This window comes from Kogia breviceps, chromosome 10 (assembly GCF_026419965.1).
Source record: "Kogia breviceps isolate mKogBre1 chromosome 10, mKogBre1 haplotype 1, whole genome shotgun sequence".
In the NCBI taxonomy this organism is placed as follows: Eukaryota; Metazoa; Chordata; class Mammalia; order Artiodactyla; family Physeteridae; genus Kogia; species Kogia breviceps.
Window position 1 is genome coordinate 38,979,542 of NC_081319.1, and position 16,309 is coordinate 38,995,850.

General features: G+C 43.3%; 1 protein-coding gene across 2 annotated transcripts in view; it reads left to right on the forward strand.

Annotated features, from left to right (window-relative positions):
- The first annotated feature begins 803 nt into the window (after positions 1 to 803).
- Positions 804 to 16,309, forward strand: part of IP6K1 (inositol hexakisphosphate kinase 1) — a 78,765-nt gene continuing 63,259 nt past the window's right edge. The window contains exon 1 of one of the 2 annotated variants that reach the window (XM_059076836.2): positions 804 to 992. The gene's annotated coding sequence lies outside the window, so the exon portion shown is untranslated. The remainder of the gene's footprint in view (positions 993 to 16,309) is intronic. The other variant, XM_067044212.1, reaches the window with a different exon arrangement.

Below are 16,309 nucleotides of genomic sequence, written 5' to 3' on the forward strand. Positions count from 1 at the left end.
CTAGGTTCTCTGCATGGGGGGGTAACGGTCTTCCCAAGACTCATAGCTGGCCTTGGGGGCAGATTATGACAATCCAGGGCAAAAGATGTTATAAGAACTCAAGACGAGATGCTCTAGGGTAGGAAGAAAGAGTGCCCGCTGTGTGCCCGGGCTTGTGCTGGGGACTGAATTGGGGACTGAACTCCAGGCAGAAGGACAAACGTGGGCAACAGGCCAGGGACTGCTGGGGCAGCACAAAAGGCTGATGAAGGGCAAAGCTAGGGAAGCCGCTGGGAAGAGGGCATTATACACTGGAGCCAGTAAGAGGAGGCACGAACCCCGGTGCTTACATTTCCAGAGGTGGTGTAACCTTAGCCCGGCCTCACGCTCTGAGCCTCAGTTTCCTCACTAGGGAGGGACAAGCCTGCCTTCTAGGGTGAGTGATAAAAAAAAAAAAAAGGGATGTAGCACACAGCAGACATTCCTTAAGCATGCGTGGGAGAAGACGCTGCCGGCTGCGCACGGGGTCCGCGCACGCAGAGATGCCAAGGGCGCTACAGACTCGAAGTAGCCAGTGAAAGCTCTGCCGCCAGCAACTCCCGGAACGGCGCGCATGCGCCAACCCTTGCCGTCACAGTCACGTGCTGAGGCGTTCGGCACGGGCCGCGAGAGGCAGGGTCTGACTGACAGGATGGCAGACCTGTCAGCGGGAGGCACTCCCCTGGGCGTCGGGCAAAGAGGTTGTTGATTGGGGATGTTCTGAGCCGGGGGCGGGTTCTTTGCCGTCCAGGTTACTATGACGCCCGGCCCCCGCCCCCTCGGCTGGCCGCCATCTTGTTGTTGATCCGTACCTAGTGGGCATCGCCGGGAGGTTCTCCGAGCGGCCGGTGTGGGGCCGCTGCTGCGGGGCTCAGCCGCCTGCGCTGCCTGCCAGGGGGGCGGGTCGAAACCTGGAGGCCCGGGGGGCCCAGCTCCCGTGGGGAGCCGTGGGCGCCCGCTGCCCGGGCCGGCCGGTGAGTGACAGGAGCCGGGCCGAAAGACCGGCCTGACGCCGCGGGGCGGGCGGCGGTGGGCGCGGGGTTGGAGCTGGCGCGCGCAGGGAAGGGGTAGCGGCTGAGCATCGCTCGATCGTCCTGACGGGCCGCCCGTGGAGCCTCCTAGATGCTGGTGCCGAGGTCGGAGGACGGCCTCGGGGTGGAGGTCCGAGAGCCCCGCTCCCGAGGTGTAGCGGGAAACTAGTTTCTGTGACTACAGCCCTGGGCTCCGCTGACCCGCAGCGCTGAAACGTGTGCAGTGCCAGCTTGATGCTCTCCGGGGTCTTGTGTTGTTCCCAGGTGAGAAATACACGTACCATTTTCTTAGATGTCGCTCCTGTGACTGACTTTCAGACTTCTTGAGACTAAGACTAGACGAAACAGTCGAAAGCCCCCGCGAACCAGGCAGGCCAGTGTGATGGCCCTGTGATTCTGACAGGGCGAAGGCCCTCTGCCCAGCGCCAGCCTTCTGTGCTTCTTGGAGCTCACCGTTTGCTTCTTCCTGAAGGGTCTGGTTAAATGTCCATGATGCCCAATTTTTATTTTGGGACATAATTTCTTTGGTTCTGTACCACCACTCTTTGGAGTTGTGGTAAGGCTCTTTTGGCTCTGGGAGAAAGTGAATATTATGGTGGTGAGCTGATTGATTTTATCTCCTAAAGAGATAATCTGGCAAGTGTAATCAGGAGACAAAAGAAATGTGGGAGTTTGTTAGAATCAGAAAAAGAATGATTGTTAGAATCAGAAAAAGAATGAAATGAAACTTTTCTCTCGTGAATGCCAAATTAACTTTTATTTTATTTATTTATTTATTTGTGGTACGCTGGCCTCTCACTGTTGTGGCCTCTCTCGTTGTGGAGCACAGGCTCCGAATGCACAGGCTTAGTGGCCATGGGTCACGGGCCCAGCCGCTCCACGGCATGTGGGATCTTCCCGGACCGGAGCACGAACCCGTGTCCCCTGCATCGGCAGGCGGATTCTCAACCACTGCGCCACCAGGGAAGCCCCAAATTAACTCTTAATAGAGTAAATGTATCTGCGCAATGAAAACAGACCGCCAGCCCCCGCTTCTTGTGAGGGTAGGAGGGTTAGAGACGCTGGGCAAGGTGTGCAGGTCTAGGAAGAGTTCTGAGTGCTCCAAAACACATTTCTTTTTCCCTGTGGTCCTTTGGCTTCTCAGCATAGGCTTCTGTATATGGTCTTACAGCAAGCCTGCCTGAGACGACTAAGAAGTCAAGCAACAGTACTTTGTGGGTTTGTGTCAGGATCTTGTCACCTCAGAATGTGTAATTTTGAAGGAAACTAGCTGTTTGGTCAGGAGATCTTTTTGGAGAAGATGCTGAAACCAGAGGCAGCTGGTGGCCTGTTCTGTTTCCCTTGCTTGTGAGAAGAGAGAGAAGTTGAGTGAGTAGTTTTTAGATAATTTCATTAACCTCCCTTGGGCCATTTTTTGAATGTTGAATGAGTTTTGATTTTGGTGAGACTAGTTCCGTGGGCAGTTCTTTACAAGAAAGGAGGGAGATATGAAAATATTAGTAACTTCTCAAAATGGCCTCAGTCTTAACTTCCCCCCAACCCCCCCTCTGATTAACACTTCCTTTAGAAAGTTAAGGCGGCCACAGGGTTAAATTCTCGCTGTTTTCTTTTCTTTTTTTTAAAGATTTTTTTTTTTTATGTGGACCATTTTTAAAGTCTTTATTGAATTTGTTACAATACTGCTTCTGTTTTCTGTTTTGGTTTTTTGGCTGTGAGGCATTTGGGATCTTAGCTCCCCAACCTGGGATCGAACCCTCACCCCCTGCATTGGGAGGCGAAGTCTTAACTACTGGACCGCCAGGGAAGTCCCCAGATTCTTGCTGTTTTCTATTAAAACAACCCTAAGTTAGGCTCTTAGCCTATTTTGGGTATCTGACCTCTTTGAGATATAGAAAGAGACAGATCCACTCAGTCAACTTCACTACACTAACTTTGGCATGCAATTTTAGGGAGGTCAGGGGGTCCATTAAGGTCCATTTGTGGTCTAACCCTATGTTAGAACTGCTGCCCCAAGGAAATTATAGAATATCCAAGAACTTTATTGCCTTTGTTTAATGCTTTTACTGCCTCATGAATACTTATGAGTATTAGATGATGTTTGCTTGATTCAGTGTATGTTATTACTCAGAGATAGTTAATAGGAGTACTTCTGTGCTGGGCATTTTTAAGTGCAGATGAGTAGGGATGTTAGAATAGTGGCCCTTCCATCTACTTTAACTTTGTATTTACATAATTCACCTGTAAATGTCAACACTTTTAACTATTATGAACAACAGACATAATTCACAACTATGGAGATCCTACACCAAAATCAAACTGCTGCAGACTGACTCATGGGATGAGATCTGATGTCCTAATGTGGCATTTAAGGTGCTGCTGCCCAGCTGGCCCCAACCCACCTCTTCGGGGTTTGTCCTAACCCCACTAACCAAATGGTTTGGTAAACATTCAATACATGATATTTACTTACACAGATCCTTTTACCAGCTAATCCATTGGCTTTTGCCCCTCTTTGCCTTCAATGTCACTTCTCTTTTCTCCAGAGTCCAGCTTACGTCCCTCCTACCTCCTTTATGAAACACTCCCAAAACATTCCAGTTCTTGGGAATACTCCACTCCCTCTGAACTGCAGTAGTATCATTGCCCTTATTAAAAAAACAAACAAGCAAACAAAAAACAGTGTATACTCTTGAGAATAATTGTTTTCTCTGATTAGACCTAACCCCTTTCCTATAGAGATTGTGTTTCTGTGTCTTCTTGTACCTGCATGTAGTAGATAAGGACTAAATGTTTACAAAAATGTGCTAAATTTGTCTGAGTTAGAACACCCTCTAATTAAATAGGGAAATAGAGGGAATGGGCAAGTAGAAATGAGAATTTGGCCATGTATCTCCACCTCCTACCCTGCCTGGAGTGCTTGCACTCTAGCACCTTATGGAGGCCCATCCTCATTCTGCAAGAGGCAGCAGAACTTGCTCAGGTGCATGACTGAAGCCTAAGAACAGAAAGCAATTCTGCATCTCAGAAGGGGCTACGTGGCTCAACCCGCTTCCTGGCTAAGATGCCACTTTTGACTCTTGGAAAACATGTATTGGGTGAGCATAGCATTGAGATTCTTAGAGTCTCTTCTTGGTTGGGTCTTCTCACTGCCACCTTGGGCTTCTGTAAGCACATCAGTAGTATTTGCTGCTTGTCCTCCTCCCAGTGCTGCCCTGAGACTATAAGGAGCAGTGATGGGTAGAGCTGGGGAAAGGCTGCACAGTGCACTCTGTCTCTGGCTTGGAGCAGAGAGGCATTTTGTATGTGCCAGTGGATCTGTGCTTTCGCCCCGATTTTAAATCATATTTCACTTCTCTTCCTATACTACAGCAGGATTTGAGCAATGAATTCTGAGTGCAAAAACCCAAGACATTTTGGTTCTTTTACAAAAGGTGATAGATTGAGACTCTCATTTATGTTTGATGCTATTATGGTTTGAAGCTGGGTTTATGTAAGAGGCATTGCAAATGAGTTTTGATGGGAACATATGTTCACTTCAGTGCTGGATCCCTGTTAGAGACTTTATTTTGTTGAGTGCTTAGAAAATCTGATCATTTCTGTAAAAGTTTTATTTGTGGGTGGGGATTTAGCCCATTTATTCCTGTCCCCTTATTTTCCAGAAGGTGAACAGGCTAGGGAAGCAGGTCTAGAATTGGACTCTTTTCAAGTCTAAATTTTGATGTCAGGGAATAAGAGCACCTTGAAGTCCATAAAAATCTGAGCGTATTATGGTTGAATGAACACTTCTAACTAAACAACTTACTCTATAATCAGAAAGTTAGATAATGACAAGTGTTGGTGAGGATGTGGAGAAATCAGAGTCCTTTTACTCAACTGGTGAGAATGATGCAGTCGCTTTGGAAAATGGTCTGGCAGTTCTCTAAATTGTTAACGCAGAGTTACCAACAATTCCACTCCTAGTTATCTACCCAAGAAAAATGAAAACATATGTACACACAAAAACCTGTGTATGAATGTTTATAGCAGTATTACTCATAATAACCAAAGGGGGAAATGACCCAAATGTTTATCAACCAATAATGGATAAATAAAATACGGTATATACATACAGTGTAAAATAATTTAGCAATGAAAAGGAGCGAAGTACTATTATATACTTCAACATGGATGAACCTGGAAAACATTATGCAAAGTGGAAGAAGCCAGACACAGAAAATCACATATTGTATGATTTCATTTATAGCACATGTCCAGAAGAGGCAAATCTATAGAGACAGGAGGTAGATTAGTGGTGGCTTAGCGCTTGGGGGTAGATGAGAGGAGAGGTGATGAATATGTTCGAAAATTGTAGTGATGTTTGCACATATCTTTTATATACTAAAAACCATTGAATTGTACACTTTATTTTTTAATTAAAAAAATTTTTTTTGGCCTTGCCGTGTGGCATGCAGCATCTTAGTTCCTTGACCAGGGATCAAACCCATGCCCCCTGCAGTGGAAGCGTGGAGTCCTAACCACTGTACTGCCAGGGAATTCCTGTGAATTGTACACTTTAAATGGGTGACTTGTATGGTGTGTGAATTATATCTCGAAGCTGTTATAGGAAATAACTTATGTAAGTAATATATATTCACTAGTTTAAAAAAGATAATATGAGTAACAAGAAGAAATAAAAATAAAGGACCATCCATAATTTTACTGTTAATGTTTTATTGTACAACCAGACTTTTTTTCTGTTTTATAAATTTTACAAAGATAAGATTATGCATTACATCCTGATTTGTACCCTTTTGCAGTCAGCAGTATGTTATAAACATCTGGGTTGGTAAACAATGCATTTACATCGGGCTAGCTGGCAGTAAATTAGGGAAGCAGGGTGTAAGGGCAGTGGTGAGTGGTGGGGACTTCGGTGAACTAGCAACCACAGGCCCTATTGAAAGGGTCACTGTTTCTGAGTTTTAGCCAGTTGTGTTACCAGATCTTGTGATTTTTGTTTTTGTTTTTTTAAAGGAAAACCAGAAATCTGGATTTTCATGTGAAATTTCCTGATTTTAAAGTTTGGTGATGAATTAAAATTTGAGCCACTCCAGTGATCAGAGAAAACCCTTTGCAGACCAGAAATGGTGAAAAATTTGAATTGACTGGTGTACATTCCCAGCTGAGGTGGAACCAGGTGACACGCTGCCGTCTTGTTTCAGCTGTAATACATATTTACCTTGATTTACAGTGAAAGTAGAGTGCTTTCAGATGGAAGTAGAGTGCTCCTATGAAACCTTTCATGAGCCAAACGGTGTAAAGTGAAGAAGCGATTACCTTAGTACACATCTTGCTAACGGATGCACAGTTTAAATCAAGATAAAGCACAGATGCTCACAGATACAGTTCAGAGCTGTAGCAGCTTGATGCTGAGTGTAGTTTCCGGGGAAGGAGGTTGGCAGTGCCACTCTTGCTGTTCTGGGTACACGCTGCTTCTGTAATGACTCCCTGCAAAACAAATACCGAATGCTGTTTTTACTTTCTGCCTTTTCATAAAAGTGAAAATGCTCTTTGGATTTCTGTTGGTTAGTGAAAGCAGGTACTAATGTAGGTCTTTCATAAAAGCAAAGTGGTGTAAAGTGAATTTTCGAAAAGTGGGGGATACTTGTATGGTAAATAGGTGTCCTTTCCATGGTTTCTTTAGTGTCATGATTTTTCATATTGTGTTTTTTATTGGTAACTTTGCTGATTAAAATGCCTCCCAAGTATAGTGCTGGAGCGCTGTCTAATTTTCCTAAGCACAAGAAGGCTGTGAAGCACCTTATAAAGAAAATACATGTGTTAGATACATTTCATTCAGGGACACTGTTTCGGAAAAAATTGAACAGTTCTTTGGACTCCGGGCCCAGTTTGGTTATTATTCCTCCCTTGTAGTTCTCAGCTCTAAGCTTCATTTTCTTTTTTTTTGCCGGATTTCCAGATGTACCCATACCGAGTCAAAAACTAATGGATATTCCATTGAAGTGGGAAGTTGAAATAATCAGGAACTATTGCATGTAAACACAAGCTTCTAGATTGAGGGGGGTCTCTTTGCTTTAGAACTTCAGTTACTTGTCATGTTTCTGGGTTTCTGTTAATTGACGCGGGCTAGGAGGCTTCTTGGTCATCCACAGGGTTCACAAAATTTATCCTTCATCTCTCTGTGGAGCCTGGCCTTGGTGATTTGTGCCTTTGTAAGTATCCACGCCCAGTTACCACAGTTGGCACTGCCTGTTTAGACCGTTGGTCATGTGACAGGTATTTTGCTACCTAAGAAAAAAAAGTTACATATGAATTAATTTTAATTCACATGCACCTTTTTTCTAAAGCTTGAGGCTTCCTTGTCTGTTGATCTTCCATGTGTGGTATTTGAAAACCATCACCAACCAGAGGGTCTTAGCTAAGTGTTCTAGATTTTAATTTCTGGGAGCAGCAAGCAGTGCTTTTGGTGATAAGTATTCATCCCTTAAATCCCCCATCCCATTAAAGTCATTTCCACACTGCATATTCATAGCTCTGTTTGGTATATTGCATTCTGTTTCACCATTGACTTGTGCTAGTGTTCAGTGACTAGTTTCTTTATAGTCAGGAACTTGATTATCAGCATCCTTTTTTAAAGCTTCTCAAATCCCTTAAAAGATAAATTGGATTTTTGTGGAGTTGCTAAAATGATATTTTCTGGATAGAAGATAAGGTCGGTATTTAAGATGAATGAAATGTTCATGTGGGAGTTGGTTGAAGTGAGAAAATTACTCTTTAAATGATGCTTCTTTAAGAGGGCATTTTGTTAAAAATTTGAAGTGTCTATTTTATTTTCAGCTTACTGCTTTTTTTTTTAATTTGGTAGCACCGGGTTTTAGTTGCAGCACGTGTGCTACTTAGCTGCGGCTCATGGGCTCCTTAGTTGTGGCATGCAAACTCTTAGTTGCAGCATGCATGTGGGATCTAGTGCTCTGACCAGGGATCGAACCCGGGCCCCCTGCATTGAGAGCGTGGAGTCTTAACCACTACACCACCAGGGAAGTCCCCAGTTTACTGTATTTTTTATAGTTTGTTGGGAGAGAGAACTAATAGGTAGTATTCCTGTTGCTTGATTGGAATCTTTATCCCCTGGTCTTCATGTTTTTCTTTTGAATAAGTGGATAAGAGAAGTAATTTCTTTTTTTTTCTTTTCTTTTTTGCTGTATGCAGGCCTCTCACTGTTGGGGCCTCTCCTGTTGCGGAGCACAGGCTCTGGACGCGCAGGCTCAGCGGCCATGGCTCACAGGCCCAGCCGCTCTGTGGCATGTGGGATCCTCCCGGACCAGGTCACAAACCCATGTCCCCTGCATCGGCAGGTGGACTGTCAACCACTGTGCCACCAGGGAAGCCCAGTAATTTCTTTTTTAATAGACCTATGAGGCAAGTCATAGTACATTCACTTTACATTTGACGAAATGAAGTGAGAATAATGTTTAGGCCACACAGCCACGGAGTATCAGTGCTCAGACAGTGCCCATGCCTTGTCATGATAAATAGGCTCTGCCTCAGTGTTCGTTTAAGTACACATTTTTTTTTTGCCCTTCATATTATTGGATTTCCCTGTTAAATTTTTGTTTTCTTTTAAAGTAACTCTTATTGAAGTATAAAATATGTATAAAGTACACAAAATTTGATGATATTTTACACCTGTATATACCTAACAACCACCCAGATAAAAAATTAGAACATTTGAATAATTTGGCTTTTGCGGGACTTCCCTAGCAGTCCAGTGGTTAAGACTCTGTGCTTTTACTGCAGGGGGCATGAGTTCGATCACTGGTTGGGGAACTAAGATCCCTCATGCCGCACAGCGTGGCCCAAAAAAACAAAATAAGAGAGCAAAAACAAAACAAAAAAATTGGCTTTAAAAAAAATAGATTTTGGGACTTTCCTGGTGGCACAGTGGTTAAGAATCCACCTGCCAGTGCAGTGGACACGGGTTTGATTCCTGGTCCAGAAAGATCCCACATGCCGCAGAGCAACTAAGCCCATGTGCCACAACTACTGAGCCTGCACTCTGGAGCCCGCGAGCCACAACTACTGAGCCCTCCTGCCACAACTACTGAAGCCCATGCGCCTAGAGCCCGTGCTCTGCAACAAGATAAGCCACCTCAATGAGAAGCCTGTGCACTGCAACCAAGAGTAGCACCTGCTTGCCTCAACTAGAGAAAGCCTGTGCACAGCAATGAAGACCCAATGCAGCCAAAACTTGAATAAATAAATTAAAAAAAATTTTTTTAAAGATAAAAAAATAGATTTTATTTTTTAGAGCAGTTTTAGGTTCATAGCATAATTGAATGGAGAGTTCCCATATACCCCTTGGCCCCACTCATACATATCAACATTCCACACCAGAGTGGTACATTTGTTACAGTTGATGAACATTGATACATTGATACATCATTATCACTCAAAGTCTGTAGTTTATGTACCTTCTGTGGGTTTTTATAAATGTATAAGGACATATATCTACCATTATAGTATCATACAGAATAGTTCCACTGTCCTAAAAAAAATCTCTGTTCTTCATCCCTTCCTCTCTCCCAGCCTCTGGCAATCACTAATCTTTTTTTAAAAAATATTTTATTTATTTATTTGGCTGTGCTGGGTCTTAATTGTTGCACGTGGGATCTTCATTGCGGCATGTGAACTCTTAGATGCGGCATGCGGGATCTAATTCCCTGACCAGGGATGGAACCTGGGCCCCCTGCATTGGGAGCATAGAGACTACCAGGGAAGTCCCACTAATCTTTTTACTGTTCCTTTTCTAAAATGTCATGTAGTTGGAGTCATACAGTATATAGCCTTTTTAGATTGGCTTCTTTTACTTAGTAATGTACATTTAAGATTTCTCCATGTCTTTACAGAGCTTTGATAGCTCATTTCTTTTTAGTGCTGAATAATCCGTTGTGTGGGTGTACCACCATTTATATATCTGTTCACCAGTTGAAGGACATCTTGGTTACTTCTAAGTTTTGACAATTATGAGTAAAGCTACTATATAATTTGCTTTTTATACAAAATAGATCTTGATGTTTGTGTTTTTCTTGAGTGAAATATGCTTGTTTCCCCCCCCACCCCTTGACCGTGTTGTGTGACTTGTGGGATCTTAGTTCCCCAACGAGGGATCGAACCCGGACCCTCGGCAGTGAAAGCATGGAGTCCTAACCACTGGATGGCCAGGGAATTCCCTGGCTTGCTCTTTTCAAAGAAGAATAACATGCATTTCATATTTGTTGTGAGCTTAGACAAATGTTTAGATTCATAACCTATTATAAAGTGGGCCAAATAAAGCTTTCCTTTTTCTACTTTAGCTTTCATCTGATTATCTTCTGTGTGCTTTAGTGTCCTCATCTTTTATTTTTTAAAATGACATATCAGTTTTTAAAAAATATTTATTTATTTAATTTATTTATTTTCCTTATTTTTTTTTGGCCGCATCGGTTCTTTGCTGCGGCATACGGAATCTTTGTTGAGGCACGCGGGATCTTTTCGTTACGGTGTGCGTCTGCCCGGGTTTCTCTTGAGTTGAGGCACGCAAGCTTCTCTCTAGTGGCGTGCAGGTTTTCCCTCTCGTTGAGGTGCGCGAGCTCAATCGTTGTGGCACGCAGGCTTAGTTGCCCAACCAGGGGTTGAACGTGCGTCCCCCACATTGGAAGGTGTACTCTTTACCACTGGACCACCAGGGAAGTCCCTAGTTTCCTCATCTTTTAAATGTGGACAACTTTTCCTTTCCTCCTCAACAGCTGTGCACCCTGGCCTGATACCTGGGAAATTGGGCTTTAGGTAGGTAAGCATTTTACTTGGGAAACTATAATCTGTGCTGTGAGCAAAGCTTATTGCTGTATGTGGTCCTTAATGAAGTACTGGCCCTGTGGGAGGGCGAAGGATCTTGGAGCTGTTTGTAAAACTTATTGAGGGTAAAAAATCCTTATCTGAAGGTGATGAAAGCAAATCAAAACCAACTTTCCTTTAAGGATTTTATCTTTTCAAGTATAAGACTGTAGTTAGGGTCATACCCCCTGAACAAAGCAGGTCAATTTTCTAGTCCTCGTACAACCTGAGATGAAGATAAAATCCTTTGTTAGAAAAAAGTTCAGATAATTGGTTCTGATATTCTTCATTTGACTGATAAGCCCTAAAAGCTATGCAGGAGACTTTGTTTCTCCTTTTGGCTCATCTTGGAGCCTTTTGATAACTGTACCCTTTGCTCCCTGTATCCAGTCTGACTGCTGGGTCTGCTGAAGACTATGTGAGTGGCTTTGGTACACTGACAGCGTTGCTTGGCTGTACTTTCTTTCCAAGTCATTTTTTTAATTTTTATGTATTATTACTTCAGTTTTCCCTATTAAAAAATTCAAATTTTGGACTTCCCTGGTGGCACAGTGGTTAAGAATCCACCTGCCAATGCAGGGGACATGGGTTTGGTCCCTGGTCTGGGAAGATCTCACATGCCGCAGTGCAGCTTAGCCCGTTCGCCACAACTATGGAGCCTGCGCTCTAGAACGCACATGCCGCAACTACTGAGCCCACGCACCGCAACTACTGAAGCCTGAGCGCCTAGAGTCCATGCTCCGCAACTGCTGAGCCCACGTTCTGCAGCTACTGAAGCCCTCTCTCCTAGAGCCCGTGCTCTGCAACAAGAGAAGCCACTGCGATGAGAAGCCTGCGCACTGCAACGAAGAGTAGCCCCCACTTGCCGCAACTAGAGAAAGTCCGTGTGGAGCAATGAAGACCCAACATGGCTCCCCCTGCCGCCCCAAAATTCAAATTTTGTCTTAACAGATGTTGTTAATGGAGCCCCACAGAGGTCTTGCATCTGAACTATAGTGTCTTGGTAGCTGAACTGGTGATGCCAATGTGGTTTCTCCTCTGCCAGGATAGAGAGTGGGGGAAAGTGGGAGACCTCATTTCTTTTGAGTTGGCTTATAAATTAGATTTGTACAAATAGCAACTGCTACTGGATTTAGATGTTGTGTTTTTTTCTCTTACATATTGCCTAAGGATACGATTTCAACCGCTCTTCTCAAAGTTTTCTCCTGACCGTGGACATTGATGCTGGTTGTCAGCACTCAGAGTATTTCCTGGGAGATTTGAAACCCTCCAAGATTATATTATCACCCAAACATTGGAGCTATAATGTGAAGGTTTCCAGATACCATGCTTTCTTCATGTGGGATGGTTTCAGAGTCTTAGACATTATTTTAGAGTGTGGGGAGTTTGGCAATGTTGTATTCAGTTTCTAGGTGATGTCTGAAGTTGTAGAGAGAATATATGATATTCTTAAGGGCAAGCCTGGTTCTGAAACTTTTGGTGTCCCGACTATTTAGTTTCTCTTCCTCACATTCTGTGGCCTTGCTTCCCTGTAGTGTGAAAAAGGCACAGGAGTGTTGTCTCTAGTGTCTGAAAGGTTTGGGGTCCCCACATCATTTTGTTAAGGCAGTAAACTTTTTTTTTTTAATTTTTAAATAAATTTATTTATTTATTATTTTTGGCTGTGTTGGGTCTTCGTTGCTTCACGGGAGCTTTCTCTAGTTGCGGTGAGCAGGGGCTACTCTTCGTTGCAGTGCATGGGCTTCTCATTGCGGTGGCTTTTCTTGTTGTGGAGCACAGGCTCTAGGCGCGTGGACTTCAGTAGTTGTGGCACACGGGCTCAGTAGTTGTGGCTCGCAGGCTCTAGAGTGCAGGCTCAGTAGTTGTGGCACATGGGCTTAGTTGCTCCGCGGCATGGCACGTGGGATCTTCCCAGACCAGGGATCGAACCTGTGTCCGCTGCATTGGCAGGTGGATTCTTAACCTCTGCGCCACCAGGGAAACCCAATGCAGTAAACTTTCTGAGCAAATGAACCTCCCTGTGTACTTACTGCCTAGAGTACTAATCTCACTCAATCCTGTACGGAGTGGTGCCTGCCTCCCCAGACTAAATTGAAAAGATCCATCTTGGAGCTCTTCTTGGAACCAGGTGAGGAAGGTGAATGCTGGTATTTCAATTATTCGTTGTGGAGCCTTACTTAGACAAGTCAGCTGATTTCTCTACTACTTTGCTTGTAATATTGGATTGAAAATACCTATCTCTTTATCTTATGGTGTTGATCAGATAAAGGGGAAGCTTGTCAAGTGGTTAACCTATAGCTTGTTTTATTTTTCTAATTTTATTTTTTAAAATTTATGTATTTGGCTGTGTTGGGTCTTAGTTGCGGCATGCGGGATCTTTCGTTGTGGTGTGTGGGCTCTCTAGTTGTGGCACGCGGGCTCAGTAGTTGCAGTGCATGGGCTTAGTTGCCCCGCGGCATGGGAGATCTTGGTTTTCTGAGCAGGGATCGAACCTGCATCCCCTGCATTGGAAGGCGGATTCTTAACCACTGGACCACCAGGGAAGTCCCTATCGTACTCTTTTAAAATTGCTTATTTGCCTCTCCTCTCTACCTGCTCTCCATCCTCACTTTCAGTTTTCTGAGGGCAGGAACTGTGTTTGTCTTATTACTACAGTATTCTAAAGGGTCTCATTCATTGTGGGTACTCAGCATATATTTGATTATATACTTTAAAAAGGTTTTTTGCAGATATTATTTTAACGGTTCATGACTGATTTGGAGACTTTATAATTGCGACTTAGACACAAACTTGATTTGGTGGAAAGTGTTCTGAAACTTATAAAGACTGCTCAACTGGAGGATATTGTGTGGGTCAGGGCCAAGTAGAACACTAGATTTTTCAGGCAAGCACAGGGCATGCCTAGGCTGTTTTGGTTTTCGATATTCTGCATGAAAAATAAAATTTTTTTAGCATAGAAAGTAAAATGAATGCTAAGAAGTTTCTTCCATATTTTGGAAGATGTATTATAAAATATGTGGTTGTGTTATATATTTCATCAGTGTCTCCGAAGAAAATGCTGCCTTTAGCTTCAGGGAGCTGAATATTAAGCTTGAGTAACTTCATGAAGCAGAGTGTACCAGGTAGGGCTCCTTAGGCCCTTAAACATGTTAACTTGACTGTTTATACAGTGTTGTATTACTTTTCATTCGTAGATTGTGAATAAAGCAGAAGCATGTGGATTTTATGTAGGTAATAAAATTTCTCATTTTAGGTCTATGCTACTTAGCCTTTTCAACTCATTGAAACAACTTTCATGGTCCATTCAGAAACCACACAGAAATTTGAACAGGTAACAGGAGATTGGAGTACTGATGGGTTGGCTAGTAAAAAGTAGAGTGAACTCTAAATAATATAGGAGTAGCATATGTAGGAATAGCTACTACCTGTAGGCCTGATACAGAGTGCTTAAGGAAGATACCCTTCTGGGACTGAAATCCATATCTTGTTGAAGGAGAGGGTGGCCATGACTAACTGGATGGCAGAGAAAGTCATTGTGGTGTCACACTGACAGAACATGTTGGAAATCTATCCTCCAGAACTTGCTGGAAATCTACCCTCTTGGATGTCAGAGAAAGCCATTTGTGGAGGGGTGTCTTGCTGGAACCTCTCTGCCACAAAACTGCTTAAGTGAGGTGTCAGGGGAAGGTACTGGGCACTGCGTGCTGCTGACCACTATGCATTGCAGGTGTCAGGCACCCATCAGTGACTGGACAGTGTGGGTAGCTGACTGGCTGGCAGGGGCCTGGTGATAGGAACATACTGGAACCATGTAGAGAAGCCTCTTTTTGCAGAGTCTCTCCAGTGTCCTCTACTGATAAAGTTTAACATCAGTTGGCAAAGGAAAATATTTAATGGGTTCAGCTCCATTTTTGCAGAGTAGGCCATGATGTTTGGGTTTGGAGCAAAGAGGTAATATATTGATAACTGGTAAACTGCTGTTTGTCAGCACTATATAACAAGTTATTAATTTTTTAAAAAAATATTTATTTATTTATTTAATAAATAAGTAAATATTGGCTGTACCGGGTTTTGGCTGCACTGGGTCTTCGTTGTGGCACCTGGGATCTTTAGTTGTGGCACATGGGATTCTTAGTTGCAACAGGCAGACTCTTATTTGTGGCATGCAGGCTTCTTAGTTGCAGCATGCGAACTCTTAGTTGCAGCATGCATAAGGGATATAGTTCCCCAACCAGGGATCAAACCCAGGCCCCCTGCATTAGGAGTCTGACCCACTGGATCACCAGGGAAGTCCCAAGTTATTAATAATATGATAAGTATTTTCTTAACAGAATTCTCTTGTTGCTGCCACCTTATGTTTTCAATTTGTTTTAATATAAGTGATTAAACCACTGTTCTTTTCTAGCCAGAGACAACTTCTCTGACTTTTTTCATCATATATTAGTTAGGCCTGTTCTAAAATTTCATATGTGGAATAATACCCTGTGTACTCTTGTGTAGGGCTTCTTTCATGCAGTATACTGTTTAGGGATTTATCCATGCTATTGCCTGTATCATTGGTTCATTCTTTTTTATTGCTGTGAAGTATTTCATTGCATGAACATTCCAGTTTGTTGATCTATTCCCCTGTTGATGGACATCTGGTCTGCTTCCAGGGCTTGACTTATGAATAAAGCTTCTGTGAACATTTTTGTTCAAGTGGTTTTGGGGAACATATACATTCATTTCTCTTGATGGGAAATGAATTGCTGGATCATAGGGTAGATGTATGTCTTGTTTTATAGGAAATATTAACACCTTTTTCAAAATGGTTGTACCATTTTACATTCCGACCAAGAATGTATGAGTTGTGATTGTTGCACGTCCTCAGCAACATTTAGCGTGTTGTCAGTGTTTTGAATTTTAGCCATTTTTGTGACAGTATTGTGATATCTCATTGTGGTTTTAACTTGCAGTTACCTGATTACTAATGATGTTGAGCACTGGTGTCTCTACTTAATGGTCATTTGTATATTTCCTTTGTGAAGTACGATACTTGTTCAAATTTTCAGCCCATTAAAAAAAATGGAACTGTTAACTTCCGTCTATTATTGTGTTTTAGGAGCTCTTTATATTCTGAATACCAGTCAGATATATGTTTGTGAAAATTTTCTGTCAGTCCACGGTGGCTTGCCTATTTCTTTCTTTTTTTTCTATTTTTTTTTTTTTTTTTTTTTGTGCTACGCGGACCGCTCACTGTTGTGGCCTCTCCCGTTACGGAGCACAGGCTCCGGACACGCAGGCTCAGCGGCCATGGCTCACGGGCCCAGCCGCTCCATGGCATGTGCGATCTTCCCGGACCGGGGCACGAACCCGTGTCCCCTGCATCGGCAGGCGGACCTTCAACCACT